Source organism: Neophocaena asiaeorientalis, unplaced genomic scaffold (genome assembly GCF_003031525.2).
Source record: "Neophocaena asiaeorientalis asiaeorientalis breed wild unplaced genomic scaffold, Neophocaena_asiaeorientalis_V1.1 scaffold184, whole genome shotgun sequence".
In the NCBI taxonomy this organism is placed as follows: Eukaryota; Metazoa; Chordata; class Mammalia; order Artiodactyla; family Phocoenidae; genus Neophocaena; species Neophocaena asiaeorientalis.
The window spans coordinates 5,004,331-5,025,166 of NW_020185325.1; positions in this window are offsets into that span (position 1 = coordinate 5,004,331).

Sequence of the window (20,836 nt, forward strand, 5' to 3'; positions counted from 1 at the left end):
CAGTTGTCTTCATTCTCTGATTACTTAAACAATTAAAGTGACAGACAGGAATAGAAAATAAGGGGCAACTCCCTACAAAGTGCAAATATTATACCAATCCCAGTCAAAAGCAGACAGCTCAGAAACAAAAAGAGGGAAAAGATAATTTTCAAGAAAGCTATTTGTACTTTTTTTTTAACCTAAACACAGATGAGCATGAAAATAAGGAAATTACTGTTAGGTAGAAAATAGACTGTTTTAACCTTTGCTGTGCATGGGTAACTGACACACACGGGAACCTTTGATCCCAAGACTTTTGGGTACAAGAGACAGGGTTCTTCTCTTCTTGCCAAGGCCACTGCATCAAAGAGAAGGCCTTTTAAAAATTTCCTTAGTAGTAGACTTACTTATAAAATTGGAAAGCTTAGTCCAAAATTCCAGTATTTCTTTGTATCTATGCATTAGAAAATAGAAATAGAAATACCTTGCTATATAGAATTATAATCGATGAATACACTGAACTTTTAAAGTTAAAATTTGAACAACACGCTATTAGCCTATCAAATTTCACATGGGTAAGCAAACAGTTGACATGAATTGGATTGGATCAGCCTGTTAATGTCCCTGTTAAGGGACACAAATGATGATTATGGAATGACACAGAGCCAGATGATTAAGGAGAAAATGGCCCACACTAGAACAATGGCAAAGACGTTCTCCCTACCTACACCCTCATTATAGACCAATATTACACCAGACATTCATTTTTATATTAATTTATTGGGATTGCATAATATATTAATATCTAGGCACTATGATAGGTGTCAGGGATATAGCAGTGAACAAAAAACATATAATCTCTTCCCCACAGAACTCACAGTTTAGTCATTTACGTATACTTGTGGAAGTTCGGTAATATTTGTATAATGGTAGGGATTCTTTCCTGCCTACCGCATATCCATTCCCCTTTTTTCATTACTATAGGACTCATATTATTGGGGTTGCCAATTGGCACCGACAAAACTATATTTCCCACCTTCCCTTTCAAATAGAGATGTGCAATAAAAGGGAAACCAAAAGTCAATGAATGCGACTTCCAGAAAAATTTTTTAACTGAGAGATGTATCCCTCTGCATTTGCTCTTTTCTCCTTCCTGGTGTCCAGAACATGGATATAATGGCTGGAGCTGAAAAAGCCATCATGAGACCACGAGCCAACTTGAAGATAGAAACAATATTCTAAAAATGTAGAGCAGGGGACTGCCCTGGTGGTCCAGTGGTAAAGAATCCACTGTCCAATTCAGGGGACGCAGGTTCGACCCCTGGTCGGGGAACTAGGTTCCCACGTGCCCAGGGGCAGCTAAACCTATGCGCCACAACTACTGAGCTCACGCGTCTCAATTAGAGAGCCTGTGTTCTGCAAACTACAGAGTCCACATGCTCTGGAGTCTGCGTGCCACAAGTAGAGAGAGAAAAACCCAAACGCCACCACTAGAGAGAAGCCTGCACTCTGCAATGAAAGATCCCACATGCCTCAACGAAGACCCTGCATGCCGCAACTAAGACCCAACACAGTCAAAAAAATAATAAATAAATAATAATTTTTTTTTAAATGTACAGCAGAAAAATCAAAGGAGCCTTGATCTCTGGTGAAATCTCAGAGTGATCATAGAAGTTCAGGAAAGCCTGCCTCTGAATTTTTTCTACATAAAACATAAAGTCATATATTCATCTTATTGAAGCTATTGTTACATGAGGTTTTTTTATATGTGTTTTTCTCCAATTTTGACAGGTATCCACAGATATAGAGAAAAGACAAATTCTAATACAAATGTGAATTTATTCACATATTGAAATGTTATTTCGGATGTGGACTTGGTTATTTTCAATCAAATCTTCCACATACTCCAGGTTTATAAAGCTCTCTGTTGAAAGACTGTTTTGAGATGGTTTAAGGAGAGATGCCTAACCAGAGAAACTGGTTGACTGTTCTAAGCAGTTTTTGGTATTCAAGAGGGATGAACCAGGCAAGAAGAGTCCCTTACCCCATGAACTTCAAAATAAGCTACTCCTGTGTTATGGTTTCTTCTGCATTTGCTTTGATTTTGATTTCACCATTTTCTAAGTTCTTGTAACATTTCCTCTATATCACAAAATTCATTGTTTAATTAAATACCTTTAATAATTTCTCTATTTATGACTATCTTCTCTCTTCAGTACAATTACTCTTCTACAAGAGTAGAAGACAAAAAGCTGCCTCATCATGTTATTTTAGCCACCATTGTCAGATTAGGACAGGATACTCAACTATTAATTAGGTGTTTGTGTGATCCAGGGATCCTTGTTTAGTGAATAAAACATGATATAGTGATTTTATTGGCATACTTAAAGTTTCTTTGTTTTAGAAAAAGGTTTTTATGAGTACATCTTATAAGATAAATATGTTTTCTAGTGGCATATACAAGTTTCATCTTTTGTTGCAATTTACAAGAGCATTTTTAGAAACTGTCTTTAGAGGTGATCTCAGTGACAAATTTAATACTACTACTTAACATTTTGCTCTTTTATTCTTTCATTAGTGGATTTTTCTTGAGCACCTTCTACATAGCAGGCACAAATCTAAGCTAGAGGGGAAAAGTGTGGTGGGTGGGATGGGAATTAGTAAGGCAAAGACTGCACCACAAGGAGCTATTCTATTTGGGAAAGCAGACTATAAACAAGTGTGCAAATGCATAATATAATTCTAGATAATGAGAATGGAAAGTTCTAGAAAGAAATTAAAGCAGGATGGAAGGAGAGAGACTGATGGGGATGAGGATGCTTTTTGATGTGGAAGCAACAAAGCCAGCAACAAAAGGATCTGGAAAAATAGATTCCAGAGCCTGAGTTGGAAATGAGCTGGGTTTGTTCCAGAAAGAGCTAGGAGGCCAGTACAGCTGGAGGACTGTTGAGTGAGGTAAAGTGGTAGGGGAGGAGTGCTTAGCAGGAGGCAGAGAACAGATCACTCAGGACCTGGGAGGTGAAAAAGAGTTTGTATTGTATCCCATGGGTAATGGTAAATAACTGGAAAGTTTTAATCAGGGCAATGCTTATCAGATTTATACGTTAAATTGCTGTTTTGGCTATAGGTGAAAGAATAGAGTATTGGAGAACCTGAGTGGAAATTGGGAGACCAGGTAACAGATGACAGAGGTAATCTAGGTGAGAAATCATGTAGACTGGACTAGGGGAGTAAGAGTGAGGTGTCAAAAAGGGCCAAATTCAGAAAATAATCAGCAGGTAGAACTGACAGGACTTGCTGATATAGGAGGTATGGTGCGTAGTGTTTTGTTCAGACTTGGCATACAGAGCAGATGATATTCACACAGACTACATTAACACATTGAGGTACTAAATAAAGTGTTCTTATTTCATCCTGAGAAAAGATAGCTTTCCTTAAAAGAGTTGACTTGGCAGAGGATAAAGGGAGTCACAGAACCCTTTATAAAGAATTCTTATTGATGGCTAATAATTCTTATAGGTCACTAATCAAGAGGTGGAGGGAGAAAACAAAGAATGACAGTTTTTATCATAATTTGGTGAACAGTGTAAATTATCTGGATTCTAAATCACAAATATTGAATGTTTCTGTTTTTATTTTGCCTCAGACTTTCACTTTGTCCCCTTGGCGACTGGCAGTTTTAATTTTAGTAAGAAAAGCAAAAAATTTGACAACTTAAAAATTTATGAAACCAGATTGGTTAAGTTGAAAGGACTCAGAGTAGGATGCTAGTTATACTTATTTTTTAGTTATTGGGTACCATCGGGAATGTAGACATTCAGAGAAAGAAGAGCATATCAGAAAATTGACAGCTTTGTGGATGGCTTAAAAGGCAGGAGTGAGATATATTAAAAAAGAAAATACCAGAGAAAATGAGTGAAGCTTCCCAAATGTAGAGAATTCAGTGATTAAGTGTGTTGTCAATAGATTCTGACAGTAGGCATGCAATAAGAGTTTGGGTATTTCACACACAGGCACTATTGCCCCAGACAGATAAACACACATCACTAATTTTCCCATTGGGTTTGATGGGTTTATCCCAGTCTTCTTCTATAGTCAACAAGACTAGTATTTAATGGTATTTATTATTGATTCCACTAGGAAGATCTATTTGGAATATGGTTGATTTGTGATCACAGTGAAAGGTGAATCAGTTAGAGATAGATAGATAGATAGATAGATAGATAGATAGATAGATAGATGATAGGCACTGAAACAATTGTGGCTAGACTTTTGTAGCCAAAAGGAGGGTAAAAATACTTACCAGACCAATATGTAAAATTCCTGGGTTTTTTTTTTAAATGATAGCTCTTACTTAGGGATTCTGTGCAATTTTAGAAATTAAAGACTAAAGAGGAACTAATGAGATTATTTGGAAGCACTCAAATTTTAACACTCAATTCTCACTAAAAATCTCAGTGTAGGAAACTTCTAAAAATGAAGCATGATCAAATAGCATCAGCAATAATAGCTTTGGCCAAGACAAAGCCTGATCTTTCTAACTTAAGCTAGGCTATCAGGTTCACTGAGGTGAAAAAGTACCTTATAGTTGGAACTAGTGGTTAGCAATTAGGGACTGTGTATTATAATAATTTTACTTAGCATTCAGATAACTCTACAATGTGGTTGTTACTACCTCCATTTCATAAGATAAAGAAACAGAGGTTCAGGAAGGTAAATATTATCTAGGACTTGAAAACTGAAGTAAGTGGTGGGACTATGATTCAAACTCATATTCTTTTCATATTTACACCTCCTGTCAGTAAGTCTCTTCTTTAGCAGTAGGGAACCTTCCATTAGTTCGAAAGAAATGGTTAGGAGGTAAATTTCAGCTCCATATAAAGAAGTAAGATCATAGGAGTCTATGATTATAATCATGATGAAATAAATTAGGAATTGAATTTCATCATTCAATTCAACTTATAAAAAGGGAGTTAGGTAGGTATATATCATTGCTAACAGCACTCAGAGAAGATGAGGAAAGATGGCTGTAACCCCTTCACCACTGCGTAGAGATACCTGAATAATCACTGTTCATCTTCAGTTGCTTTGTAAGGGCTGAAACACTTGGATTGTGAATACCATCCACAGGGCTCTACTCGTGAGTTGATCTATGTGTTTTTCAGATCAACCAGTAAGAGTAAAATACACCAGATATTTTATGACTCTTACTTACTATAAGTTTTGAAATTAGATCTTACGTCTACTTTATATCTTGACAGAGCACACTCTGTCCTTTGATAGAAACGAAACCAAAATTGTTGGTCTCACTGGTCTGGCTAGTGACTAGATTATTTTGAGTCCAATACAAATACATTTAAGAGACAAAAAAATGCTACCCTAACCTAACCACAATGTCCTTATCACATAGATACTTCTTACTCAGCCGATGCATTAGAACCGCACCAGTTATATTCCTGTTTTCTGAGAAGTTGTACTTTCTCTAATTTGTTTCCTTTTGGACCTTCACCTATAGTTCTGATGGACTTATTTGTAACTTCTATATTCATAACTAAATAGTAGGTATCACTATAATAATGTCTATTTAAAATTTGTGATGATCATTTTTATTCTGGCTACAAATTATGACAAGGAAAATTAACAGAAGGCTGACAGATTTCTCAAGATGCCTTTGAAATATAGATATTTGCCTCTGTCCTCTAACCTCTTAAAGCTGAATTGTGCTTTATATTTTTATTATCAATAAATATTATCTGATGTGAATTGCTTTTACATGAGATACAGACTGCATTTACTACAAGTGTTGGCAAGTGTGCGGAGCAGCTGGAACTCTCTTACACTACTGGTTGGAATATAAAATGGTTCACCCACTCTGGAAAATAGTTTGGTAGTTTCTTAAAATTTTAAATACACATCTATAAAATGATTCATTCATTCCATACTAAGCATTTACTCAAGAAAAATAAATATAGCTGTTCATCAAAGATATATATGCAAAATTTCACAGCAGTTTCATTTGTAATAGCCCAAAACTGGAAACAACACAAATGTCCATCCACAGGTGAACAGATAAACAAATGTGATATACCCATACAGTAGAATACTATTCAGCGATTAAAAGGAACAAATTATTGATTTATGCTACAATGTGGATGAATCTCAAAACTATTATGCTTATCAAAAGGAGTATATATTGTATGATTTCATTTATATAAAAGTTGCGGAGCACAGGCTCTGGACGCACAGGCTCAGCGGCCATGACTCACGGGCCCAGACGCTCCGCGGCATGTGGGATCTTCCCGGACCGGGGCACGAACCCGTGTCTCCTGCATCGGCAGGTGGACTCTCAACCACTGCGCAACCAGGGAAACCTCTATAAAATTCTTTAAAAATTGCAAACAAATCTCTAGTGACAGAAAGCGGATCAATGATTGGAGAATATGGTAGGAGTGGATCGGGCATGGGGAAATGAGAGATTACTGAGGAGCACGGGAAATTCTGAGGAGTGATAGATATGTTTACTGCCTTGGTTTTGGTGATATTCTCATGGGTAAATACGAATTTCAAAACAAATTCTACACTTCAAGTATGTGCAGTTTATTATATGTCAATTATATCTTAATAAAATTATTTTAAAACTATAGTATATAAAGGAGTTGCATGCTTTTGAAGAAAAATGTTTATATTTAAGACTAGGTTGTAATGATATTTAAGAAATTTGCTTAACATTTTGTTAATACATTCAGATGGGAAGACAAACCGCTTTTTAAAAAATGACGCAAAATGCCAAAAAGCAGTCAGTGAATATGTGTCACCCTGATAACACCTCTTGTCTATCCCAATAACAAATTTTTAATTATAGAATTATAGAATTCATATGAATATTTCAAGGAGCTGATCTTAGAGACACACAAACTTAAAAAAAAGAACCTCATATGTATACCTTTACCTCTATTCACATTGGATATCAACTTTGGTCTATGTTTAGCTTCATTTCTGTTCCATCTCTATCAAAAACAAAATGGACTTTCACAATGAAAACTAACCTCTTTTATAACAAAATCTGAATCTACTACCATTGTCATTGTCGTTTACAATAAAATGTTACCTAAGCCCCAATAATGCATCATGTAGCGAGAATAATAGTCACTTTGGATAGTACTCAACTCCAGGAATAATGCACTTGTACTCTGGAAAAGATCTTCATTTAATGCTCCTCAACCATGCTGTGCTTCAGCATGAACAAATTTTTTTATTCAGTACTAATATACCCTTCTTCCAGTAGCAGTCTCAGTACTACCATATATCTTTCTTTTTACTTTAATGATGAAAAAAACCCTCTTTTGTTTGTATTACTAATATTCTTTGTCATCTAAATATTGCACGATGTCATCCAAGTTCACTTCTAATCAGAAGAAGTAACACTTGCTGTTAGAATATATTGTGGAAGGAGCCATAGTATATAGGCTAGTAGTTAGCTGTAGTTCCCCTTTGTACTGTAAGAACCTCCTTTGTTCCCGACATTTACTATTTTCAGACAGAGAATCAGTAGAGAGTCTTGAGTCTTCTAATACTTTGATATCCCACTGAGGAGCTGTGTGATACAGGTGAGATTAAATATCCAAATCCTGACTGTGAGAAAGTTTCTTTCCTCCAGGCATTAAAAAAGATCAACTGATAACTACATATGAACTCTGGCTACCCCAAGGAAACTTGACATTGAGTAACTTGCTCGGGAGAGATGGAATATAGCCTAAAGGTTGAAAGCAGTAACTTAAGGGCAGGGCTAGTTTCATAGGCATAAGACCTGTGTGGTCACACAGCACCCTGCTCCTAGAAGGGCCCTTCATTTGGTTTAATGTTCTGTTGTCACCTTATGATGCTCACTAACTTTTGAACAAGGGGTCCCCCACTTTCATTTTGCACTGGGCCTCACAAATTAGGTAGCCAGTCCTACTTAGGGATCAGACAATTTATAAATTGTGTGACCTTCTAAGAACCTGTTTCCTCATCCATAAAATGGAGATAATTGTTGTACCTACCTCCCAAGATCGTTCTTAGGAATACATATATGAGAAAGTATTTACTGTAGGAGAAAGAATTTAGCTTAATATCTGGCATATAATAAATACTAAAAAATATTGACTGCTTTCTTAGTGAATAACATTAAATGATCTGGTTCATTACTATCTGCTGTTTTAAAATGTCTATAAAATAGAAAATTTTACTTTGATGATGTGGATTACATTGTACAATGTATATCGGTGTGTTAACTTTTAACATACACATGTATATAATATAATTTTAAATGGAGTATGTATACCAGTGACTTATATGCCATTCCTGTGGAATTCCTCAGGAGAATTAAGGCTAACACTCCGCATTTCACTGCATCCCATACTCCAGCATAACTGATGATCAAGAAGATCTTAATGTTCCCCTCAGCTTGACTACACTTTAGGCAAGTGTTTGCAATTATAAATTCTTTCTCTGCCTCTTTGTGATATAAATATTCTCCTAGACTCCTGCCAATTTTACAGCCCAGGAATGTCTTCCTCAAGGATCTGGGAGCCATCCTTTTTAGTAAGTATCAAGGGACATAGTGCCTCTGTCTCCCAATCTTGGTAGGAAGGTAGAAGCCTAACTTGCATAAGCAACAATTAACAAATACAGAAGGCCCAATCACATTGTCCAACCTTCCACCTAACATCCTTCAGTACTTTTTTTACTAGCTTACTCCAGCACTTAAAAATCCTCCACTCTGTTTGAGTGGAGTTGAGTTCAGTCTCTCCCCCCATTGCAAAAGTCTTAAATAAAGTCTTCCTTGCTGGTTTAACTCTGTCTTCTTTGACATTGAGAACACCCCAAGGGTAGGCTTTATGAGATACCATTTGAAGGTGTAGCCAGGGAAACAAGCTATATGGATTCAGAGTCTGGCCATACCATTTATCCGCTAGGTATGCTTGGGCAAGTATCTTAATCCCTCTGAGTCTCTGCTTCCTGATTTATATATTAGAAATTTTAATAAAGTTATACCTTATAGAGTTGTAAGAAATAAATGAGATGTCTATTTATAATTCGTACTCAAGTTAAGCTTGACTAAATAAAGATTAACTATAAACAAATATCTCAATAAATGCTAGCTATTAATATTAGTCACAGCATTAAAAAGACATTATTTGAGCTCAGCTGATAAATCAAGCCCTTCATTATCTTTCTGTGAATATTAAAAAAGTTTCTGATTTCCCTCTCAAATCTATAGTCTTGCCCAAACCTTTAATTCGCAACACAGAACCTTTCTAAAATTCGGCTTCTATCATTTTTCCCATTCTTATTACCTCTCAATGCTTTCTCAGTACTTTGAGGATAAAGCTCAAATTCCACAGTATGACATCCAAATGGCACTCAGATCTAGCCCTGGCCATCTCTGCAGTCTGATTTCTTATCACCCTCCCCCTCATGTTGCTCTCACTGCACCCTGCCCCTCATCATTCAGGTCCTCTGCAGGGTCCTGGCAGCATTGCTCTATCTACTCCGTGGCTCACATTACTCTTTTTGCTGGAAAATCCTTCCCTTTCTTATCTCCCACACATGGAGACTCACTTAAGTGTCAAGTCTCCTGTGAAACCTTTATGTTTGTTCATTTTTGTACTGACTTCATTTATATTTTAATTCCTAAATAACCTAAGCTTATTGTATAATATTCACAAAATTCAAAGAGTGTGGGGATCACTTATTTAACGCTTCCCCCCTTTTTCATATCCCTTCTGAAAGCTTATCATTTTTGAGTTTGGTTTTCTTCTTTTCATTGCATTTTTAAACATTCATACACAAAACACACTTTATACACACAAAAGTATAATCATACTGTACATACAATTCTGAAACTTGCCCCTTTTTTAAAAACTATATTTCATTGAGTGATATCATTTATTCCCACAAAGACCCTATGGAATAGGAGGCAATATTATCTCCTATTTTCTAGCTGAGAAAACAGGTTCAGAGACGTTAACTCTGTTGCTTAAGTTCCCGTGGATAGAAAGAGGCAATATGGACACAAAATAAAAGGCAGAGATGGATGTCTGACTCCAAAGTGCTTTATCTCAACAAGGATGTTATATTAGTATGTGGATAGGCTCGATAAACAAGAACCCGGCTGGTGATGGATTAGGAGAATTAGGAGTGGGTGGAGGGGCCAAAAGTGTTGATAAGAATAATCAGGAGGCTCAGCAGGACTAGGGTAGTGAGAGAGCTGGGAGAATGGAAGGTGGTCATCAGACAAAGGCTAGCATTTGACTTCTCACCAGTGGAGGAGTTTGGGGTCTGAGTAGACCTAAAGAGAAGTGTTGCTATGGGTAATAGAAGCACAAGCAACTTTGAGATCCTAAACCTCCCTTCTCAGAGAAAGTGGTAGGGGCAAGGATGCTGAGTTGTTTCCTAAAGCTGACACCTGGGTTTATTGGACTATGTGTGTTTCTTTGCTTAGGAAATTGGGAGGGGTGGTAAGGGAAGGTATGGCTTTGTTCTCAGGGTGACCAGCTGTCCTGATTTGTCTTTTTCCCATGGCTTGGGACTTTCAGTGCTCACAGGAAAGTACCAAGCAAACCAGGATGAACTGGTCACCTTGCTTGAAAATAACCTTTTGGAGCAATTCTTCCCATATTTCTACCTCTGTCTCTTAGTTCTATTTTAATCCCACTCAGCCTTGGAAGCCCAGCTCAAATGTTACATTTTCCTTGAACTCTAGCACCATCCCCAATTCAGAATTGTAATTGCTTTCCTCAACTTGGTTTTTACTTGATATTTAGAATTTGTGTTATTTTGTCTTGAATCACATTTTTTTTTTGGTGACGTGTCTCTCCTGTATTAGAATTTTTTTGATTGGTGTGAGAAACAGATGCAATTTTATTTTTTACATATAAAATTATCCCAATTTTTATTATTAAGTAATAAGCCCCATTATTATTTAATAATAATTATCAAGCAGTTATCCCAACATCATATATTGAATAACCCATCTTTTCACACTGACGTAATCTGCTACCCCTCTCACATGGTGAGTTTCCCTGTGTATGGTTCTGTTTCTAGGCTCTCTCTGAGAATTTAAATTCCTTGGGGAGAAACCATTATCCTAGTCATTTTGAGTCATCACCATTACCATTACCAACGCCAAACTCTATACCTCCCACTTGGTAGGTGCTCAATACATATTTACTGAACTTAATTAAAACAAGCCTATTGTTGTTATAAGCCGTTTTTGACTTTTACTGCTTTAGATCCAATGAGAGGATTCATGGCAAGTCTATATTTGCTAGATCTGAAAGGACACATCATTTAGATATGTTTGCATTACAAAGCCACAAAAACCTGTTCAATATTTTCATAACTGTTTACTTGAACTGAATTTCAAATATGACATTAGATTAGGTTCTAGAACTGAAAACTACTTTACCATTTCAATTTGAAGCAATCAGAATATTCATTTGAAAACTAATATGAAGATTAGAAAATGGTTTTCAAAATTTTGGAAAACATGGAGATGTTGCTTATGAAACAAAGTATTAAAAAATATTGATATCCTCATGAAAATGAAGCCATCTGGTAACAAAGGAATGGGTTGTTGGACAAAACCAGATACAAGATTATTGTCAAGTTTCAAGCTTTTGTTTTGGATGGTAGGCTCATAAGTGTGTATCATACTGTTTAAAATAACTAGTTAAATAATAAATATAAAACACGCATAGACTAACAATAAGAGCACATTATGAACTACAGGTTATGATTAATCCAATTCTGTGTAAGTGAAGTACAATAAGAAAAAAAATCATTGTCAATAATGTAGGTAAATGGAAGTATATATTGTCTATGCTGGCCACATTAAATGTCAGCTCACTTTAACACATATGGATTGAACATGTATTGTGGAAAGTAATTATTTTGAGGGCATTGGAAGATCTTAATTTTTATTAAAGGAATTACTATCTGAGAAATAGAACCAGTAATATAAATTACTTAATTAAAAAGACTGCTCCCTGTGCTTTTTATCATGCACCTCATTAATTACAAAATTTCAAAAATATAAGCTTGATGTAGAAATATTTATTTATATTCATATATATCTTTCACTAACATCGGTTATTTCGAGCAAAAATATACACTTAGGGAACGGTTAGCTGTTAATGATAATGGAGGTAAATCTTTACTTCTGTACTCATCTTTTGAGTGTCTATTTTTAACCCCTTCTTGCTTCATCTGATTCTATCATCTTTGAATTACCTTATAATATGGCTGACAAAGAACTCCTACTTGAAGTAGTAGAAATTTCAGCTCTGCCATTTTCCTGTGTAAAAATTAGAAGTACTTTTTGTTCAATCAGTAATTTCCTCACCATTTTGCAAGGGATATTTTAACTAATATAAAATAATATACTCTGGAAATCCACTTAACCAGTTGCTTGAAAGTAATCAGCTGGAGGTGAATAAAGGCAAGATGGCACCTCCAGGCCTCTACATGATGGAACACCATTATACACACCTGGTACAAGTATTTTTGCAATATTTCTGAAGAACTTACTTCAAAGTTCATGACAATAGCAATGACATAGATTCTCAGAAGTCAGACTTCTGAGAATTTATGTCAAGGAAACTATCAGTAAACAGACCAAGATTTACAAATGTTAAGTCTTCTCATAGCATTATTTCTAATATTGAAAATTGTAAGCTAATTAAAATTTTCAACAACTGAAAAATGTTTCGGCAATTTATATTCATCCACATCTAGAATAATAGGCAGCCATTAACATGTTATTTCTAAAATATTTAATAGCAATGAGAAATGCTTATAATAGTAAGTAAAAACAGCAGGATACAAAATAGTACATACAATTTGAAAATATAAATGTAGGGAAAATTGTAAGGTAGTACATTTTATTTTTTCCTTTTTTCTGCCCTTTAAATTGCAAATTATCCACCATAAGCATGTATTACATTTATAATAATAAAATCCTCTTACAAAGTTATTTTAAAAATTAACCCTTATAATCCTGCCACCCAGAGAGAACCATTATCAAAATTTTTATCTCTTCTCTACCAGTATTCTTTCTATGCATATTAATATACTTAAGATCACACTACATATATAATTTAAGTACCCTGCTTTTCAAAGTTAACGTGAAAGAACAAGCACAAAATTAGTATATAATTGTACTTAAGAGGTCTTTGAGTCAAATAGATCTGGGCTTAAGTCTGATTTTGCCACAGACCAGCTGTATCAGATAGAATTGTGTTTGGCTGCACTTAATTAAAATTTAACTTCTGTGGCGTAATCAAACAGGGTTGGTTAAGGGTCTTAGGCAAACGTGGGTTGGTGCAGTCCTCAAGAACTTCATCAAGGTCCAGGCTTCTCCTTGTCTCTTATACTGCCATTCTTAGCCTGTGGTTTTCAGCAATGGTTACAAGATGACTGCTACACACACAGGCTTCATATGCTCATTTGAGAGAAGAAGAAGAGGGAAGATGCAGGCCAAAAGGCTAAAACACTCATTCCAGTTGAGACTTCCTTTAGAATAGCCACCTCTGTTTAAATTGCATTGGCCATAATTAGGCACATGGCCACCTCAATTGTGTTAGTCTGTTGGTTGAATATTTTTAGCTGAGCATATTTCAACCCCAAACAAAATTGGAGTTCTGTTACTAAGGAAGAAAAGAGAATGGATTTTAGATGCGCAACCAGTAGAGACTAAACCAATGCTGTATAATCCTCAGCAAAGCACTTAGCCTAGCTGAGATTCAGTTTTTTCACACTTGAAAGGGGATCAAGAAAGTATCTCATGAAGTAGTTGCCAGGACCTAAGGCATGTAAAATGATTGGCACAATGTCTAGCATTTACCAGCATTCAAGAAATTTCAGCTATTACTTATTAAAACTCATAAACATAATAGTCTATCATATGGATATACCTCAATTTCATTGACAATGCTAATTTATTTTGGTTATTATATAAATCTTTTATAATTAATAGCAACTACACTTATATTTAAATTAATGTTGCTGTGACTAATTTGTGCATAATTTTTCCTTCAGTTTGTATGACATTCTTAGAAAATTCAGAGAAATTAAATTGATGGATCGAAGAGTTTGAACAATTTTAAAACCCTTCATTCATCTTGATGGTTTGCTCTCCAAAATATTTTTTACACAGTTAATTTCCACAACAGTTCTCATATCTTCACTCTAGCTTTACCTCGTTGAGGATAGTCATTAATTGCTAATTTGATAGATGATTTGGCAAAGACTACTACCTTCTCATCGAAGCTCATATTCTCCTCATCTTTCTGGCCATACAGCTTATCTATATTTGCCAATCTCCCATGCCAGATAGGTGTGTTCACCTGACCAAGTTATAGTCAGTAGAATATGATGTACACCATTTCCAGGCTTGGCCCATAAAATTCTCTGACATGTGTCTCTCCATGTCTATCTCCTCTTCTGGCTGCCTGAGATGGGAACAATGATGGAAACTTTGGAAGCCATACACTGAACGTGGCAAGCCTCCTTCAGCTGGTCCCTGGATCACTCCCTGAGACTGCCTTCAGCTGATGCTTGCACCCACTCCTCTGGCTTTCCATGTAGGGACATGACCTGAGCAAGAAAGAAACGTCAATGGCAACAGTCATTCACATGAGGCCTGTGGATCTCTACAGGGTCCATAAATAAAATTTGGGGGTTTGTGAACTTGGAATGAGAACAAAATATTGTCTTAACTGCAATTTTGCATTTTCTTCTATTATAAGTGTAGGCAACAAAGTAGTAGTATCAGTAGTACCTGTGACAGGTATTTTTGTATCATGCTACAATTGTAGCAGGTATCTGAAATTTAGTTCATACTCATCAAGACCCTGAAATTACAGTAGTAATTAAACCTGCTGCTATATTTTGTTATTTAATGTTTTAATAAAGAAGCACTTTTATTATCATAAGTTATTTTAATATATTATAGCTGCATTTCAATATAATTGGTTTCTTTTGAAATCTTTTAAATTTTGTTTTATGTATTTAAAAACAATATTCTGAGAAAAGGTCCTAGGCTTCACCAGACTGCTAACATGGCCCTAGTACAGAAAGGTTAAGAATGCTTGTTTATATTATGTTTGAGCCATTTTATATTTTGGGGTCTTTTTGTTATAACTTTTAGCATTACCCTAACTTATACAAGTAATGAATGGGCAATAAAAATGTTTTAAAGAAAAAAAAGTAATGAATGGAGGTGTTGGGGTTTGGGTGTTGTAAAGTTAAATTTGAGGTCACTATGTTTTTATATGTATTTAATACATAAATCCTATGAGATTGCCATATTTGTTGCAAATGTTTTTACCAGTTCTTATTTACTTTTTAATTTTATGATGTTTGATGTACTGAAATGTGTTTATGTGGTCATTTCTATCAGCCTATTTTTATGTGGTTTTTATATTGCTTTCTCATTTAAAAAAATCCTTCCCCAGCCAAAAATTAGTTACAAGGTGCTAACATTTCTCACCCAAGAGGGTGTGCCATTCACATTCTTGTTCACATGAATTTAACCCCTGGGCTGTGCAGCATACAGCTTGGACAACCATACACAGCAACCTCAATTTGTTAAGTACTGCATACTTTATTTGCATTTAATTCTTTAAGTCATTTGGAATATATTTCATTTTCTGTCATGAGATAGATTAAAAAGAAGAATGATTTTTCTAACACCAATTTTTGAATAATTTAACTCTTCCCCCTCTATTTCCTTTGGAACATCAGAAGTCCTTTAATAGAATTGGGTTTATTTTTGAACTGTTCCATGCTAATCTTGTACCAGTACCATATTTTTTAAATTATTGTTAATTTTAAACTATTGTTTAATAGCTGGTTGGGCAAGTTTCCCTTTATTATTCATAATTTTAAAGTTTTTTGATATCCTGAAAAAATCTTCTTCCAGAAAAATTGCAGAATGTACTCTCAGCAGAACGAAACTTTGACAGTTGAAGGAAAAATTGTATTGCCATATAAAGAACGATTCCAAGGTTTCATTGTATATGTGGCCCCAAAGAAAATATTGTACTTATATTTTATCCACAAATTTATGAGTGATCTCACTTCAATTTTTCCACTTACACTTAACGGTGTGATGAGAAGAGCTCTGGAATAAGAGTCAGAAATCCTCAACTTGAAACCGTATTGAACTCTTTCCAGGTGTCTAAGCTGAGACAGGCTGCTTACAGTCTTAGAGTCTTAGTTTCCTTATGTGTAAAATGTGAGTATAATTTCTATTCTATCTATTACCCTGGGCTACTGTGAAGAGTGAGTTAATATATTTGAATTCTCTTTAAACACTGCAAAGTATTATAGGCAACAAATTAATATTTAATTAAAGTTACTGTTTTACTGGAGTTGGAGATGTATTTACTGTTGTCGACATTTGTATCACCACGTTCTCTAGAGCAGAATTTGATAAGAGACGACTACTATGTCTTGGATATTAACCAAGAAGATATAGTTTTAGTGGAGAAGCCAAAAGGATCTCATCATAAGTTAGTCCCATGACATGGACTGAGGATGGTATTAGACATAGGTTACAATTTACATACCTTTCAGTGTTTGAATAGGGTAATTGGGGGAGGGGAGGTTTTAATACCCTGACCTGACATGATCCCAAGTTAAAATTGGGGGATGGAAGCTGAGAGTAGTTGTATTAATAAAATGAGAGCCTAGGTTTAGTTGTATAAAAGAGAGACCTTTTGGAATAGGGGTCAAGATTCCAAATGGTTCAGAGCTGTCAAATTTATACAGGTCAAAGTCCACTTTTGCACGGAGTGTGAGTGCAAGGTGGAGCACATTGGTGATTCAGGAACGTTTATTGTAGAGCTGCACTTTATTTCCTTTCAGAACAAACACATTCCTTGGAGACACTGTATAGCACACTTTGTCTTCCAAAATTATATGTACAATTTGTGATTGATATGTTCCTGCGCTAAAATTACTGTTATGTGTGTACAGTCTTCACTGCTGTTGGGGCGAGAATTACCATAAACATCAACGGGACGAGAGCATTTCCCTATGAAATGATACCCAGTACTGTAAATATGTATACCAAAAATGAAGTGCAGTCTTTAAACAGACTCCATGTGCAGTCCTCTATTCCTCTTTTTAAAGTAGGAAATGTTTTTCAAATTATGAGTGAAAATGTTGAGGGAAGTAGCATTTTATAGGCTCCTACTATGTGCCATTCACACATGAGGAGTACATTATAATCACAGCAGTAAATGTTTCCACACGAAATAGCTTTGCAAGTTGATTTCTAAGTTTACCACCGTTAACTTTATAAAGCAGAGGCAGTTTTCCATAGTATGTGAACCCTACAGTCAGGTAAACTGGGTCTGGAAACCAGTGCTGGCTCCTGCATAAAAATTACTTGACCTCTCTGATTTTAAGCTTGATTTTTCACTCCTTTAAAACAGGGATACCACTACTGCTACTACAACTACTGCTGCTGCTGCTGCTGCTACTACTACTACTACGAGTGCTGATATTAGTATATAATGGCAATAATATGTTATTATTAGGTAATAATAATGATAGTTGTCTGGTTAAGATAATACAGTTAAAGAGTTTATTCAGTGTCTAAACTTAGTAAGCGATAAATAACTGTTGACAAGTATTATAAAGACTAGAAATTTTTACTGGTGAAAACAAAATTTTCATATTAAATTGTGTTTTCACAAATATTTTAATTTACATTTTACTAGAATTTATGTAGTTCCTGCTATAATTTAGAAAGTTTTCACTGAGCCCGATGACTAGTTCAATCTCTTTAATGTGCTTAGCACCTCAAGTAGATAGCACTCCAGCCCTGCTTCATGTTAAATTTCTTGATTGCTAGCAAAATGCTGTTGGCTCAGTGAAACTGGCTAATTCAACTTCTGGCTTCCAGAGACAAAATTAATTTTTTTGCAGCCTGACAGATTTGACATAAAGGGATCTATTTTAAAATTCATACATGCATATATACTACATAAAGTGACCAGCTAGAAAGTTTTGGTATACTTATAAAAATAAACAAATTATAGTTCCTTAATTTCTCAGAACATAATCATTGTTAGAGGAAAGACTAAAATTTCCTTAGATTATGTTCCAGTGGCTTTCAGCCTACCTGGAGAAAGACTAATATCCTTAGAATGGCCTACAAAGTACTAAACAATCTGCCGCCCCCAACTCCCTGACCCCGGCACTCGCACTTTTCCTGCTAAGACCTTGATTCTTCCTGCCATCCCCCAGTTCTAGTCACACTGACACTTTCACCTAGACAGGCAGGCTCCCATCTGCTTTTTCCTGTGCTTGGAATGCTCCTCCCAAGATATTCTGATGGTTCCCGTGCTCATCTCTTTTGGAAATTGACTCAAATGTGACCTTTGCAGCAAGCCCTACCCTGACTCTCCTCATACCAACCCCCCTTCTCCAGTGCTCTCTATCTCCTTGCCCTGATTCATTTTCCCTATAACACTTATCAACCACCTTACATACTTTTAATTTTACTTTATTTTCTTTATTATTTTTTGTTGTTCACCGTTACAACAAAATATAAGTTGTATGACAACAGAGATTTCAATTTGGTTCACAGATCTATCTCCAGTGCCTAGAATAGTTCCTGGTACATGGTAGTAACATTAAATCCTGATTGAATGAATACATTCTTTCTTCCAAAGTAAAAGTTTTAATTGGTGACTTCCAATATGGGAAAAAATAGACATACACCTTGATGAGATGCTAACTATTAAACATTTAGATGTCTACTTTCAGTCTAAGAACAAGGAAAAACTCCAGGAGTTCAATTTATTTAAAAGAACATCCACACATAATGCTATACAACTGGAAGGAATGAAAAAATATGGGGAATTCAATGCCAGATAGGGTAGCCGAGACTGGGGCACTGAAGGGAATCTCCAAATGCAATGGGGACAACTCACTAATTCACTATGTGAGAAACTATTGGAAAAAGTACATAACTGAGAACCTCTGCACCAAAATAAAATAGTGTTAAAATGAAGAATAAGACATTTTAAACTGTAAATAAAACATGTACTGATGCCATGTTCCTCTCGGTGTTTACACTGAATTATTCGGGATGAATTTCAAAATGAAATTTTGTAGCCCTAGACTCTTGTTTCAATGGACTATTTCTAGTTGTATATCCAAAAAAATTGCCACCATTACAGTTTTACAAATACACTAGCAATATTTTTTTAAATTTTGTCTTAAGTCTGCCCAACTTTTCTAAACTCTGCTCCAAGGTCACACTGCACCCTTTAATTGTGACCAGATTGACAAGGCCAAGCCCTTTTCTCACTTTGAGAATGCCACCAAGACATCATATTTCAACCCCAATAATTGATGCAAACAGCACTGGGGGTAGAGGAAAGGTGAAATGGAATTCACTCGGTTGTTGTGAAGGATGCAACACATCTTATTCATGTAATAAAAGACTAAATATGAGGCAGTGTCTGCACCTCTCAGCTGGGCTGTAATGAGCACGTGAAAATTTCTTCCACGAAACAAGGGAGATGACTTATCCTTATAAAACATTGTGAAAAGGATGATGTTAAAATGATCTACAAATTTTACATGTTTCCTTTTTCATCTCATGTGAAGAGCAAGTGAGTAGCTGTCTGGAGGTAGGTAGTTTGTGATAACGTCTCTAAGAGAAGCAAAGCTGTTTGCTTCTAATGCAGAACTGTGATGACAGAGACATTTTATTGTTTTTGTTATTTCTTTAACGTTGATTATCTTTTTCATGGAAACAATTACTAAAAACATCTAGCTACTCAGTCTAAGTTTCATCACTTAGATTCTTATGATTGCTAAGAATGTTTTTCAGAAATGTTTAAATCATTAGTTACAATAAACATTGGCTTTGTAACCATATCTAAGAACTACAACTCCAGTATTTCCAAATGTTTTTTTAATAACACATATTGTCTAAAGGTGTACTTAATCAGATCTGAACCATTTGTCTCACATTCATGCCTCTCTTCTATCTCACTCCATGAGAGCAGAAAAGGAATTCATTTCTTTTATTTAAAATTCCTTCCCCTTCCAAGCCATTGCTTCTATTAAATTATCCTCATAATGTGAGACTAACAGTTTTTGGTTGAATGAAAGTCAAAAAACATGACTTTAAAATTTTAAATGTTAATATATACCACAAATTTTGCCTCATTTAAAGAAAACACACACAAAAAGATACCTCTGGATACTCTGACCAATCTACTTCAACTCTCCTATCTGCCCTTCCTTTTTGTGAACATGATTGAAAACAAGTACTTGAAATCAAGAGAAAAACCAAAGAATGAGAGCCAGTAGGCTCTCCCCTGCTATCTCTGCTCTATGAGCAGGCAGATCAGGATTTATTCATGTCTTGTTTTTCTCCTTTATTTTAAGATATCCTTGCTTGTAAGGATATTCTAGGAATACACAGATAATCTTATTTGAAGCTTTCTACTTTTCAATTAGACACCAGAAATCAGTGTCACATATTTACTGTCATATGTCTCCAGGTTTATAGTGTCCAGAAAGCTCATTGCTGCCTTGTTGGTCACTTTCTTACGCCCATATATTACTTTCAACTTTTCAAAGTGCTTTCACAAAAAAAAGTGAAAAGTAACTGTTTCCCTGTAAGTGTTACACTGCCATATGTATCCAGCTTAGGCATTAAGGAAGTTAAAGTAAAAAATAGTGCAAAATAATTTTTAAGTGTTCAAAATCTATTTAACAGTATCAGGTAAATGTGACATAATTACTGGATCATTTTTCAATCTTCAATATATGCAATGTG